Consider the following 15,238-nt stretch of genomic DNA (forward strand, 5'->3'; position numbering starts at 1 on the left):
GCACAAGCTGGAGTCAAGATTGCCGGGAGAAATATCAATAACCTCAGATATGCAGATGACACCACCCTTATGGCAGAAAGTGAAGAGGAACTAAAGAACCTCTTGAGGAAAGTGAAAGAGGAGAGTGAAAAAGTTGGCTTAAAGCTCAACATTCAGAATACGAAGATCATGGCATCTGATCCTATCACTTCATGGGGAATAGATGGGGAAACAGTGGAAACAGTGTCAGACTTTATTTTTCTGGGCTCCAAAATCACTGCAGATGGTGATTGCAGCCATGAAATTAAAAGACACTTACTCCTTGGAAGAAAAGTTATGACCAACCTAGATAGCATATTGAAAAGCAGAGACACTACTTTGCCCACAAAGGTCTGTCTAGTCAAGGCTATGGTTTTTCCAATGGTCATGTATGGATGTGAGAGTTGGACTGTGAAGAAAGCTGAGTACCAAATAATTGATGCTTTTAAACTGTAGAGTTGGAGAAGACTCTTGAGAGTCCCTTGAACTGCAAGGAGATCGAAAGGGATTTCTTTGGAAGGAATGATGCTAAAGCTGAAACTCCAGTACTTTGGCCACCTCACGTGAAGAGTTGACTCATTGGAAAAGACTCTGATGCTGGAAGGGATTGGAGGCAGGAGGAGAAGGGGACGACAGGATGAGATGGCTGGATGGCATCACTGACTCGATGGACGTGAGTTTCAGTGAACTCCGGAAATTGGTGATGGACATGGAGGCCTGGCATGCTGCGATTCATGAGGTCCCAAAGAGTCGGACATGACTGAGCGACTGAACTGAACTGAACTGTGTTTTTCCATAGTCTTAGGAAAGTGAAAGTGAAGTCGCTCAGTCGTGTCGGACTCTGCGACCCCATGGACTGTACCCTACCAGGCTCCTCCGTCCATGGCATTCCCCAGGGATTTTCCAGGCAAGAGTACTGGAGTGGTTTGCCATTTCCTTCTCCAGGGGATCTTCCTGACCCAGGGATCAAACTCAGGTCTCCCGCATTGTAGGCAGACGCTTTACCGTCTTAGCCACCTGGGAAGAGCCATGTTTTTCCATAACTACTTGGAGAAAAAGAAAATAAAATCATCAAGTAGTTTAGTCAACACTGTTTTTGTTTCTCTAAGATTTGTTTTAGGGAGGAAACATTTTCACTTGATAGTATATGGGGAAAAAATACTTGCAAACCAATTACTAATAATGATCAGTAAAACTGAGTGGGATCTAACCCAGAATTGGCTCAATTGTACCCTGATATTAATAATCAATGTTGCATCATTTCTGTTATCTGATTATTCTAACCATCCCTCCATTTTTCTCCTTCGCATCCACCAGTTTTGTCTCCAGATCATCCTTTGCACCAGCACATCCACCAACTAGGGGTCAGCTTCTTTTTTGGCATAGACTCAGAATTTTCATGTTTACATGTAAAATAACTCCAGTAAAATGGAAGGATGATTTTAAATGTTGCTTGGAAATATAACTCAAGCTCACCTCATTCATTTTATGTGATACTGTTAATATTATAAAAATAATATATACTTGTTATATATAAAATTTGGAGAATATAGAAAAAAAGGAGAAGAAAAATTACTCATAACCCAATATGATCAAAGTTAACATTTTGGCATATTATCTTCTAATATAATTCATATTTTTCTTTTGCATAGTTGTGATCATATTGCATACAGAACTTTATACCCTACTCTTTTTTTGCCTTAATATAAATATGATAAACATCATTCATGTTTACTAATTCTTATTATAAATATTTCCTAAGTATAAGTTCCTGTGGAAGCATACTTTTATATGCACAAAAATCCTTGAGGTAAGAGAATAAATATTATGTAGGTATTTGGAAATAGATGGGGAGCCAGTGGAAACAGTGTCAGACTTTATGTTGGGGGGCTCCAAAATCAGAGCAGATGGTGATTGCAGCCATGAAATTAAAAGATGCTTACTCCTTGGAAGGAAAGTTATGACCAACCTAGACAGCATATTCAAAAGCAGAGATATTACTTTGCCAACAAAGGTCCGTCTAGTCAAAGCTATGGTTTTTCCTGTGGTCATGTATGGATGTGAGAGTTGGACTGTGAAGAAAGCTGAGCACTGAAGAATTGGTGCTTTTAAACTGTGGTGTTGGAGAAGACTCTTGAGAGTCCCTTGGACTGCAAGGAGATCCAACCAGTCCATTCTAAAGGAGATCAGTCCTGGGTGTTCTTTGGAAGGACTGATGTTGAAGCTGAAACTCCAATACTTTGGCCACCTGATGCGAAGAGTTGACTCATTGGAAAAGACTCTGATGCTGGGAGGGATTGGGGGCAGGAGGAGAAGGGAACGACAGAGAATGAGATGGCTGGATGGCATCACCGACTCGATGGACATGAGTTTGAGTGAACTCCGGGAGTTGGTGATGGACAAGGAGGCCTGGGGTGCAGCAATTCATGGGGTCGCAAAGAGTCAGACACGACTGAGCGACTGAACTGAACTCATGTATAGTTAACTGTGGATTCCAACTCCAATGGGACATATGAATAGATTGAATAGTTAATTAATTACATTTTCCTTTATTTTGGTGACTAATTCATCTTCTGAATTTTGCTAAGCGGATGAAAGATATTTTGTATTTTTCTAACACTTGTCTGCATACAGGAAAGAGAAAGTAACCTGAGAATACAGTAACTGGCAGAGGGAAACCATTGTTTTTTAAATTACAGATAATGCATAAATATTATTCATACTTTATATTGTACTAAGTATTAAATAAAATATTAATAAAAGGTCATTGTGTGTATAATATTTTAATAAATCATTTTAAAGGTACTGTTTCTTACTGCTTCTAATAATTTTAGTGTGGATTACTGACATCAAAGTTAGCTGCTATTTTATAAATATATTTCTTCACCAGCAAAGATTATCTTAAAAAGCAAAAAGCTAACTTTTACATAACAATTTTCATTCCTTAAAATAGTAAGAACTGTATATAATGAAAGAAGAAAAAAAAATTTTTATGAAACTCCCCCTGAATATAAGCTGCTACATGGAGAATAACTTCATAAGAAACTGGTATGATGAAAAGAATATTGCTAATGTCAATTCTGCCTTCTCATAAGCACCATTTTCAATAAAGATGCTTGCTTTATGGCACAGTTATAATTATTTTGAATCAAATAAAGGGACAAATAAGAAGTGTTTTCCTATGAGTATATCCATGTGTGTATGTATATATACATATACATGTATATATATGTATACATACATATATATACATATATATTTTTTTCGATATTTAATTCATATAAACCAAATTTGATTACCTTATATAGGCTACACACACACACACACACACACACACACACACACACACACATACACATACACACACACAGATATATATATATATATATATATAGGCAATATATATACATACAGGTACTGTGGAAATAAAATTAACAAAAATTCTTTGAAAATTTAGTCAATATATTTATGAATATATAGTTCAATTTAGACAAAACTATTTGGATTATTTTATGGCATTCTACAGCTAATTCTACTGCATTTGTTTAAACTTTTTCCAGAAAAAAAGTGAAGCTTTTTTGTTTGTTTTCTTACAGATACATATTTTTATTGGCACGTAGTTGTTTTACAATGTTGTGTTAATATCTATACAGCAAAGTGACTCAGTTATACAAATATACACATTCTTTTTTATATTCTTTTCCATTATGGTTTATCCCAAGATGTTGAATATAGTTATGGTTCCCTGTGCAATATAGTAGGAGCTTGTTTATTCATCCTATATGTAATAGTTGCATCTACTAATTTGAAATTCCCAGTTCTTCCCTCCTTCACCCTGCCTCCCCCATAGCAAGCACAATTCTGCTCTTTGTCACTGAGTCTGTTTCTGTTTTTTAGATAGTTTCATTTATGCTGCATATTAGATTCCACATATAAGTGATACCAGATGGTATTTGTCTCTCTCTTTCTCACCTACTTTTCTCAGTATGATCATCTCTAGTTGCATCCATGTTGCTGCAAATGACTTTATTTCATTCTTTTTTCAGTTCAGTTCAGTTCAGTCACTCAGTTGTGTCCGACTCTTTGCGACCCCATGAATCGCAGCATGCCAGGCCTCCCTGTCCATCACCAACTCCCGGAGTTTACCCAAACTCATGTCCATCGTGTTGGTGATGCCATCCAGCCATCTCATCCTTTGTCATCCCCTTCTCCTCCTGCCCCCATTCCCTCCCAGCATCAGGGTGTTTTCCAATGAGTCAACTCTTTGCATGAGGTGGCCAAAGTATTGGAGTTTCAGCTTCAACATCAGTCCTTCCAAGAACACCCAGGACTGATTTCCTTTAGAATGGATTGATTGGATCTCCTTGCAGTCCAAGGGACTCTCAAGAGTCTTCTCCAACATCACAGTTTAAAAGCATCAATTCTTCGGTGCTAAGCTTTCTTCACAGTCCAACTCTCACATCTATACATGACCACTGGAAAAACCATAGCCTTGACTAGATGGACCTTTGTTAGCAAAGTAATGTCTCTACTTTTTAATATGCTGTCTAGGTTGGTCATAACTTTCCCTCCAAGGAGTAAGTGTCTTTTAATTTCATGGCTGCAATCAGCATCTGCAGTGATTTTGGAGCCCCCCAAAATAGAGTCTGACACTGTTTCCACTGTTTCCCTATCTATTTCCCCTGAAGTGATGGGACCAGATGCCATATCTTAGTTTTCTGAACGTTGAGCTTTAAGCCAACTTTTTCACTCTCCTCTTTCACTTTCAAGAGGCTTTTTTTCTAAGTAATACTCCATTGTATATATGTACTGCACCTTCTTTATCCATTCATCTGTTGATGGCCATTTAGGTTGTTTCTATGCCTTGGCTGTTGTCAATAGTACTGCTATGAACATAGCAGTGTATGTACCTTTTTGAATTATAGTTTTGTCTGGACATATGCCCAGGAGTGGGATTGCTGGATCATATAGTAATTCTATTTTTAATTTTCTGAGAAACATCTGTACTGTTTTCTGTAGTGGCTACACCAACTTACATTCTTACCAACAGTGTAGGAGGGTTTCCATTTCTCCACGCCTTCTCCAGCACTTAAGAAAGTTTTTAAATGGCCCTGGCTCTTGAATAAAACCAGTCCTCTGTGTTTTGACCATAGAATATATTAATATCTAAAATCCTCTGTGGCTGTAAAGGTGCTTAAGTTATTTCAGTCCTGGACAGCCCCATTTTAAGCATTGAAAAAAGCAAAGAATTTCATCAACCAGATGTTCCTTTCATTTCGTTCTTCCCCTTGCTTTCTTCCTCTCCTCCTTCCTTCCTTCCTTTTGTTTTTAACTGATTTCATGGAGTTTCTTTAACATACTATGGCCTTGTAGTCAAACTAGAGACAATCTTTTATTTTCTGGAAATTCCTTTAAGTATACTTAACACAGATTCCAAGGCAAGCTCTTTGAATATTTTTCACTGAATTGGTAATTAAAAAAAAAATCACTTCGTAGTCAAAATAAACTTTGAATCTCAGAAAGGATAGTGTTCTTGCTCCAGAATTCTCAGGTATATCTGACAAACAATTGGAACCCTGGAGTAATCTCACTGAGCCTCAGTTTCACCATCAGCAAAACAAGAATGCTAATAATACTCTCCTTAGAGGGATGCTGTACATTTGAAGTGAAAAGGCATTTGTGCACCCTCCTTGGCAGAATGCCTGGCACATAGCAAGTGCTCAATAAACAGTAGCGCTCAGTTATTTAATATGTCATTTCCTTGTATGTGCAATACAAACAGTCCTGAACTCATGCTACATGCCCAAATGTTCAGTTATTTTGCTCCAGGTAACATAAGGACTGTTATAGAACTCCGGGTAAGTACATTTAATTCTCAGATGGCATATTTGTTGACATTAGTCATTATATATAAATTGTGGAAACAGAAAGACAAGCAATTATGCCTAGAAATACTAGAACTTACAACAAAGACTTAATTTATAAAACACATTTTTATGTGTTGATTGTGGTCAGGAACTAAAAAGGAATCAAAGTTCTGATAAAAGATTATGAAAATTAAAAGGAGTTTTAAAAAAACCTATACAAACTCTCCGAAAACACTTTTTTGAATATTCTGAGCCTGACATGATAGCATCTGAGATTTTTAATATGCTTCGAAGGTATTCTACTGACCTAACAGAATTTCATATATATGTCTAAAAGAAAGAATTACATTTGCTGTATTTAACCACTTTTGAAAATCAGTTAAGGGCCTCACACACAAGTGTTGTTCAGTAGCTCAGTCATGCCCAACTCTTTGTGACCCCATGAACTGCAGCATGCCAGGCTTCCCTGTCTTTCACTATCCCCCAGAGTTTGCTCAAACTCATGTCCATTGAGTCAGTGATGCCATCCAACCATCTCATTCTCTATCGCCCCCTTCTCCTGCCCTCAGTCTTTCCCAGCATCAGGGTCTTCTCCAATGAGTCACCTCTTCGCATCAGGTGGCTAAAGTATTAGAACTTCAGCTTCAGTAACAGTCCTTCCAATGAATATTCAAGATTGATTTCCTTAAGGATTGACTGGTTTGATCTTGCTGTCCAAGGGACTCTCAAGAGTTTTCTCCAGCACTACAGTTTGAAAGGATCAATTATTCAGCACTCATGCACAATAGAGAGCAGATATTAGAACAGTCTTGTACTGGAACTTAAAGTTATGATAAGAGAGGCAAGAAATGCTGCTCCACTCTAACAGGTGGGGAAAAAAAAAAAAAAAACACACTCAAACCAAAAACCCCCAGTAATAATTCTGTTGTTCAACTCCAAATTTTTATACCATAAACAGTCAAATTTATTTGGTGACTACTGAGTGACATGGAATCTGTCAACATAATGCCTCGAAATGTGAGCCAAGGCAGATTGGAAAACAAACTGAAAGCCTAGATTAGAGTGACTGTAGTTTCTTTAAAGTGATCTAAACACATAAATTTCATCTTATTAAAGAAGAAAATCTCCTAGCCTGCTTGCTTGCCATAAGGGAAAACTATTCCCTCAATACATAATTTCTCCACCTTTTGTTCCATGGCAGAGCTTCATGTTTCAATATAGTAAATAAGGATGTGATTGGGAATGAGGGAAGGTCAAGGCACACAGCTCTCTCTTTCTCTCCCTAAAGATCTTATGTGGTTTCCAATCAATTCAGTCAAGGGCAAAACGAATTAATTAGTTGAAAGTGATATTTCAAATAAAACAATTAGCACTTTAATGCAGTTTTGTAGGGGGTGGGGACTTCACCCAGACCCTTGCCTTTTGTCAAAATGAATTTGATTTCAAAGTTAATTTTAAAAATTAAAAGCAAAACCTTGAATTGCAGCAAAAAATATTTAACTATTTTTACCTACCCTTGCTGAGTGAATGAGAGAGTTTAGACAGATTTCCTCTGCCATTTTATTCAGGAAAAGAAAGAAATGAAACAAACCAAGGTTGGCATCCCGCTGCAGTTCTCAGAGGTATTCTGAGTTTCAGAGGTATTCTGAAAACCCTCCCTGGCATACTATTAGATACACAAATGATAGACTAGAGTATGCATGATCAAAATGAGATGTACTATGTAGTAAATGATCAATGTAAGAGGAAGTCAGCAATTTTTCTATTCCATATTGAGTATAAACATCCTAACATGTTAAAACTTTTGAAATTACATACACACTACATAATTCTATAATTTGAATCAAAAGTATAAATAATAATGTAATTATTTATGCAATGATTCATAAATTGTGAGCCTTTTCCCCCTAATCTACAAAAATGTAAATTAACTCTATAAAATAATAAGGTTAACAAAATTAACCCTATGAAACATTTTTAAGAGGAACAATGGAGTGGATTTTAAAGTAATATTTCTTAGGACCAAAATCACTGCATCATTGGTATCTGGGAAACTAGGTACCACTCCAATTTTAGTATATATAGTGTAATTTAGCAAAGCCCTAAAAAGTGCTCAGTTTAATGGGGGAGTACCATTGAGTATTATTGATTGATCTATCAAAGAAAATGAATGCTGTGAACGTAAACCAAACTGCACAGCGAGTACCAACTACAGGCTTAAAATGGTCTCCCAAAGGCAAGCCAAATGAGCACCCGGCGAAGACAGGACTGCGGGATGACGACGCACTCAGAGGTGGGGCCCCATGGATTCTGCTTGAATCTGACTGATGACCATGTCTTTGGCAGCCATCCTCAGCTGTGCTTCCCCTTGGAAATATTAAAAGTCTGTTGCACCCAAACCTAGGTAACCATGCACATACCCACCCCCCACCCCGACTCCAATGCACTCACAAGCACAGTAACTAAGATAAGTAAAGGGCAAAACAACTTTTTAGTAAATGGAAACTTTCTTACTTCAGAGCCATCCCCAACACTACCGGTCCTGGACATTCCCCAATGAACAGCTTTGATAGGAGTGTTTTCAGCCGTATCACTAATTGGTCTACTCTTACTCTTTGCTTTAACGTAAAACCAAAGGGGAAAAAGTGATTTCAAAGGCACCTACAATCTGACGTGTGTGAGCAGAACTGAAAAAAAAAAATTTTTTTTTTCCAAAATTGGATTAATTAGCATTATTGGAAAAACAAAGGGAACAAAGCCACGGGTAAGTAGTGCATTAATCATATTGCTAGTAATTAGTGCCACAATAGAAATACAAGACAAAACAAAGAAGTTGGAAATAGTTCTGAAACTAGTCATATTTTGTAGGTATCACTAGCTAAGAAATAGACATAATTGGACATGCAAAGAGAACAAGAATAAAATAGAATCTCAAAAATCACCTAACGTTGAAAGACTCAACTGCATAAATCCTGAATCCCAGAGAAATGGAGAAATTGATGTATTTGTAGTGTCTAATATCCAGAGTTTAAAAAACTAGGAAAGAAGAGGATGAGGGAGGATGGGAGTAATTGGAGGAACAGACTGTATTTCCATTTTAAAAAGAGAGAGCCTATGCAGTTATAACAAAGGTCCAGCCAAATCCCAAATACGCACAGTCATTTTTAAACACAGAAATAGTGAGATTTTTTCTTTCACTTTGAATATATGATTCGATGACATTGGCAAATGAGAACCTTGCTCAAAGTGATAAAATATTTAATTGTAGCTTTCAACGAATGAAACGATTTGTATGGTCAATTTCTTGGCCTTAGATTTTCTGTATCAGAGTCTTTTCCTAGAATCCTTTATAAAAGTGTTTCATAGGAAAATGCTGATTTGTGTTGATTCATTTTACAAATGGAAACTGAGCCCAGTGAGGTACAGAAGAATAGAGGAAGACTAACATTTTTCTTATGGTTCTGAATAGCCCATAGAAAGTCATTCACCTTCCTGTCCTCCAATTTTTCTTACCCAGAAAAAGAAAATTTGAAAAAATAAATATCTAGCCTGAGTGTTACCTCCTTGAAGATGGCTTTCTGGGGGGGTGTATGGGACTTTGTTTTTCTTATTTATAAAAAGAAAAGAAAAGAAAAGGACATGCATCTGTGAATGGAGACAGGTAATGCCGATTGGAGTTGATTTTCATCTCGAGGCCTGTAGAGCTCTAGTGGTAGGTGATAAGAGATATCTCAGAAACCAAATGGAGGGGAGATATTTGCCTGGGAACAGCCCTCTTAGACGTCTTCTGAACCTTCACTCCCATTTGTAAGCCTCACTAAATACCTTCCTCAGTCTTTGAAGCTTTCTTTTCAGCACTCCCATTTCCTGCTCACTGTGCTTCCCTTCTCCACTGGCTTATCTTCTTTTATTCCTCACTTGTCCCTATCATTTCTTTTCCCTTCACAAACTTTTTCTTTAGCAAGTGAGTCTGAGAGTCCGTCACCACCTAGCTCTTTCTGTCTCTCACCTTGGTCAAGTTATTTTTCAGTTTTGTACTTTCCCTATTTATATGATAGTAATAGCAGCATTTATTATCTTGAATCATCTCAACGTTTCAGATTAAGAAAATCTAGTCAACAAAACCCACCCTAACTTAATTTGGCTAATTAAGTAGCTAATCTATTTTGAATGATCTTTTTAATATTAAAAACGAAAACTCTAGAAATATATCTCTATAAGTGGTTCATGTGTAAAGAATATACATGGCATCAGGCATCTAGAAGTTATAAAGGAAAAGGGTGATAACTCTGACCCTATTAAAATAATCAGGGCTTATATGGACAAAAAAATAAGATTAAAATATTAAAAACATATTGGAAAGAAATTTGTCTAATATATGTGAAACAAGACTAATTTAATAAATACACAAACAGCCTTTGTAAAATTAATAAGAAAAATATGAATCATTCAATATAAAATGGACAAAGGACACAAACAGGCAAATATTAGAAAATAAAATATAAATAGCTAGTAAATTAGTAAGTATTCATCATCACTCAATAATTATAAAAGTGCAAATTAAAGTGCTAATGTACCACTTTTCATCTACCAGGTAAAGATTTTGAAACTTCAACAATGCTATTATTGACAAAAACCTGGAGAAATGGGTGCTCATACACAAATATATTAAACAAGTATTTACTGAATTCTACTCTGAAACACTGATGATGGATTGCAAATTGTAATTCTGAATATACTGGTTCAGAGAGCCTAAGGAACCTATCCAAGGTCATCTGCAGTTGACCAAGTTGACACGTTAGATCTAAACTCCAGTCCTTTGAATTGTGAATCTTTTTTTTGTAGAATCAGACCCACTATGGATTCTCCATAGGTGTTAGTTTACCTTTCCCTGTAATTAATTTTCTTGAAAATAATGGCCTTCAAACTCAAATCTTGGGATGTCACACTATAATTCTCCGGAATCCCAAAGCCCCAATTCCTGTTCCCTGATGCAGCCACACCTGAGTTACTTCTGGATGAGAAACCAATTTGGCTGTTACACTTCCCCAGTTGTCAGCATGTCTGGGAGAACACTTAAGTGTGCAATGGCAGCCTTCTGAAAGGACTGTGTTTTATTTACGAACAATGAAGAGGATGATGATGATGATAATTAGTAAATAATGATTTCATGGTGAATTAGAGTTTATAAAGGATTTGCCATATATGATTGAAAATGTAGTCTCTACAACAAACCTGTTTACAAAATGTTATTGTCATCTAAATTTTACAGATGAGAAAACAGAGAGCTAAAGAATCTTTCTAAGATCTGTAGGTTTTAACTGGAAGAGCCAGGAGTAGAATCCATGCCTATCTGATAACAAATCTCATGCCCTTTACTGATAGCTGTGGTTTGCCGCTTTCCCACTTAACAGATTGTTGTAAATGTAGCTAAGAATATCAGTCTGTACTTATTGCTTGCATATGAACTTGCAGCTTTTCTTTTGACCATATATAGCTTAATAAAGTTTTTTTCCCCAATTAAATATATTCCTAAATTCTCAATAATTTAATTATCCTTTGATTGAATACTATGCCTTCATGTTTTTTGCAGTTAAATGCAGATTTGGAAATGGGCAGCTTTGCTTTTTTTAAGGATTTATAAAACCACAATTGTATTTTATAAAGCCAGACAAGCTATAAAACTGAAGACTAGCATAAGCAAGACTTGGAGATGTAAATGTTATTAATCCACGGTGTTGCTGGTTGCAAAGGAAAGAGAACAGGAATTCTTTTTTCTGTAAAAGTGTTGTTTTGCTTCCATTAGACCTCTCTTTCCTCCAGTTACAGACAAAGAAAGAGGGCCACAAAATGAAGGACAGGGAGTAAAAGGACATTTGTATTAGGTGAGCTTGTTAAGGGATTAAAAAAAAAATCATTTGGGGAGATTTTCTTTGCTTCTTGCTCATCTCCTACCTTACCACCTCTCCCACCCTCCACCTGGAAACTTGGTGGGTTTTTTAGAGCACAGCTAGATTCTTAGTCACTGAATGTTTAGACTTCATTGGAACAGTGGAAGCATAAAGCAAAGCATAAAGATCAAACCAGTCAAGCCTAAAGGAAATCAGTCCTGAATATTCATTGGAAGGACTGATGCTGAAGCTGAAGCTCCAATACTTTGACCACCTGATGCAAAGAACTGACTCGTTGGAAAAGACCCTGATGGGAAAGATTGAAGGCAGGAGGAGAAGGGGACCACAGAGGATGAGATGGTTGGATGGCATCACCGACTCAATGGACATGAGTTTGAGCAAGCTCCAGGAATTGGTGATGGACAGGAAAGCTTGATTTGCTGCAGTCCATGGGGTTGATGAGTCAGACACAACCAAACAACTAAACTGAGCTGAAAGCAAATCTGGATTTAGAAATCAAGTTCACAAGACTCCCAGACTGTTTCTCCCACCACGAGAGGCATTTGACCGATAACTGCTGCAATGAGTCCCCTCTTCCAATCTTATGCAAATTCATGCTCTTTTATGATGAAGTGTTTTACATAGAATAGAAGAGAACTGCATCCTAAATTTTCCGTTCAGCTCTTTGGAATATAACTTATTCAAAAGGAAGAACTTTCACCATTGACAATAACAACCCACAGACATGGTAGGCAGTATGGTGTGGTGAAAGAACCCTCACTGGCCTGGGAACTGGGTTCCAGTTCTGACAGCATCTTACAGCCTCCAGGAAGTCAGGCCTCTCTCTGGATCTCAGTGCCTCAGCTTTATGGTGAGGGGGTTGGACTACATAACCCAGCTCTAAAGTGTTGTGTCTAAGATGAACACTGTAATAAAAAAAAATGGACATGATTATATCAATATGCTTCAAAAGACATTTTATCATGTGATGTGTACTCTTTCACCAGGGTAGGGAGAAGAAAACACTAATGTGATTTGATTTTACTTTTGCCATGTGTCACTGATCTTTTAAGCCTAACCAGGAGAAGGTATTTACTAAGAGGACAGTGTTTGAAAGGATGAATACACCCCCTCAACGTGGGAATTGGTGCCTTTCTTACCAGTAGGAGCAGCCCCATTTACAATAGTGTCTGCAAAATTGGTGGTTCCAAACCCATGCTTCCTCAATCACAACTCTGAAGAACAAGTCTTTCTGGAGATTATAGAGCCATTTATTGAATTTCTATAACATAGATTAGAGTAACATTGAGTCCATTGAGAACCAGGGTTAAATTTACAGTTTCTCTTCAGACTCAAACATTTTTAGTGTGTTCACCTTTTATGCTCTTAAAACTGTATTACTTACTGATGTTGCCACCTGTTCTTATCTTATCTCACCCCATCTTACCTTTCCTTACCTTATCTCTGCCTCTGAAGTCATTACACTAATATTAAGACACCTTCTAAACAAAAAGCTTTTGTTCTCCATAGAATCTTTCTAAGTCCTCTCTCCGCTCTACCTTGACATAGAAATGCACCTTGGTTCTCCTTTCTTTCTGAGTTAAGCATTTAGATGGAAGTTAAGAAAAAACAAACAAACAGGAATCAAGCAAATATTTTGTTGAATATGAGCAGATACACACGTGCACACATCCCCATCCCCAAACCAATTAGGAAAGCACACTGCCATCAATTGCAGGAAGGCCAGGGGCACCCAGGCCTTTTGTTTAAGCAGGTTCTTGGGAAACAAGGAGACATCAGCTAGACTTGGGGCCTTGTGTGAAGGTCTGGCTTCAGTCATCGCTTGTTGTTGAGCACCGGGAGCAAAAATGTAGTCAATAATGGAAAGAAAATCCTACTAAGAGATCTGGGCCCAGAAACTAATCCTGGCAAGTATGACTTGTGTCTCTGTAGTTTCATAAGGGAAGATTCCTTTGGTATTTCATTAGTGAATGGGTGAATTTAAGAAGAAAGTATTTCCCTTTTGAGTCCCTGAACAGTCACGAGCAGTCCAGGAAGGATATTGAATTTTTCACAGCTATCACAACAATGTGGATGGCATTTCTTGAATACTAGCATGCATCACAATATGCCAAAGTGGAGCATGGCATTTGGAGGAGACTTCTATTTGCAAGTATGAGTGAGAATTAAAAATAAACTGGGAGTAGATGGGTGCTCCTTGATAGGGATTATCCATCTCAACAGGTGTGTGGCCGGAATAAGAAAGGAGATGGGTATTATTTGGCTTTAGTCTTTCAATTTACTGGCAGAGGGTGCCTGTCCACCACCACTACCGGTCATATTAAATATCTACATGAGGACCTCCTTGATGGCTCAGAGACAAGGGTTCAGTCCCTGACCTGAGAAGATCTCACATGCCTCAGAGCAATTAAGCCTCTGTGCCACGACTATTGAGCCTGCGCTCTAGAGCCTGGGAGCCGCACATGCCGGAACCGCTGAAGCCCACGAGCCCTAGAGCCCATGCTCCACATCAAGAGAAGCCACTGCAAGTGAGAAGCCTGAGCACTGGAATAGAGAGTAGTCCCCACTCGCCACGGCTAGAGAAAAGCCTGTGCAGCAACAAAGACCCAGCACAGGCAATAAATAGGTAATTTTCTAACAAACTAGATGAGTCCACCTGTGAATATGCAGTCCTTATGCCCAAAGAGAGAGAGAGGGACAGGAGGAAGGAAAGAAAGAGGGAAAGTTGAGCCACTGACCTTTACTGAGTACTTGCTACATGCCAGTCATGGCCGTGGGTGCTGGCAGGGCCCTGGCTGAAAAGAGGTGAATGAGAGAAGGGAAGTAGAGTTAATGGGGCTTTTGACAGAACTGAGTTCCTATTCCTACTTTCTTGGCCTGGAACTATTCCTGTCCTCCTCCACTTTTCTTCTTTCCCTCTCTCTGGATGTCATCTGGAGTTGGCTCATCACATCTCTCTCAGGCTCCTCCTTACCGTGAGGATGGAAGCTGAGGAAGGCATACCTCACCTGTCCCCTGAGGGTGGGAGGAAAACCCCAGCCTGTCAGGGGTGTGGACGCTGAGGTGAGAATGCTGGGAACCTACAGGCTCTGCTTGAGGAAGACCTGCTTCGGGTTGTGGGTCTGCCATTTACAGGCCATGGGATCTTGGGTAAATTACTGTATTTTTCCTTTGAACTTTGCTGCTGCTGCTGCTGCTGCGTCACTTCAGTCGTGTCCGAATCTGTGCGACCCCATAGATGGCAGCCCACCAGGCTCCCCCGTCCCTGGGATTCTCTATGCAAGAACACTGGAGTGGGTTGCCATTTCCTTCTCCAATGCATGAAAGTGAAAAGTGAAAGTGAAGTCTCTCAGTCGTGTCCGACTCTTTGCAACCCCATGGACTGCAGCCTACCAGGCTCCTCCACCCATGGGATTCTCCAGGCAAGAGTACTGGAGTGGG

The sequence above is a fragment of the Capricornis sumatraensis genome, chromosome 1, assembly GCF_032405125.1.
Source record: "Capricornis sumatraensis isolate serow.1 chromosome 1, serow.2, whole genome shotgun sequence".
NCBI lineage: Eukaryota > Metazoa > Chordata > Mammalia > Artiodactyla > Bovidae > Capricornis > Capricornis sumatraensis.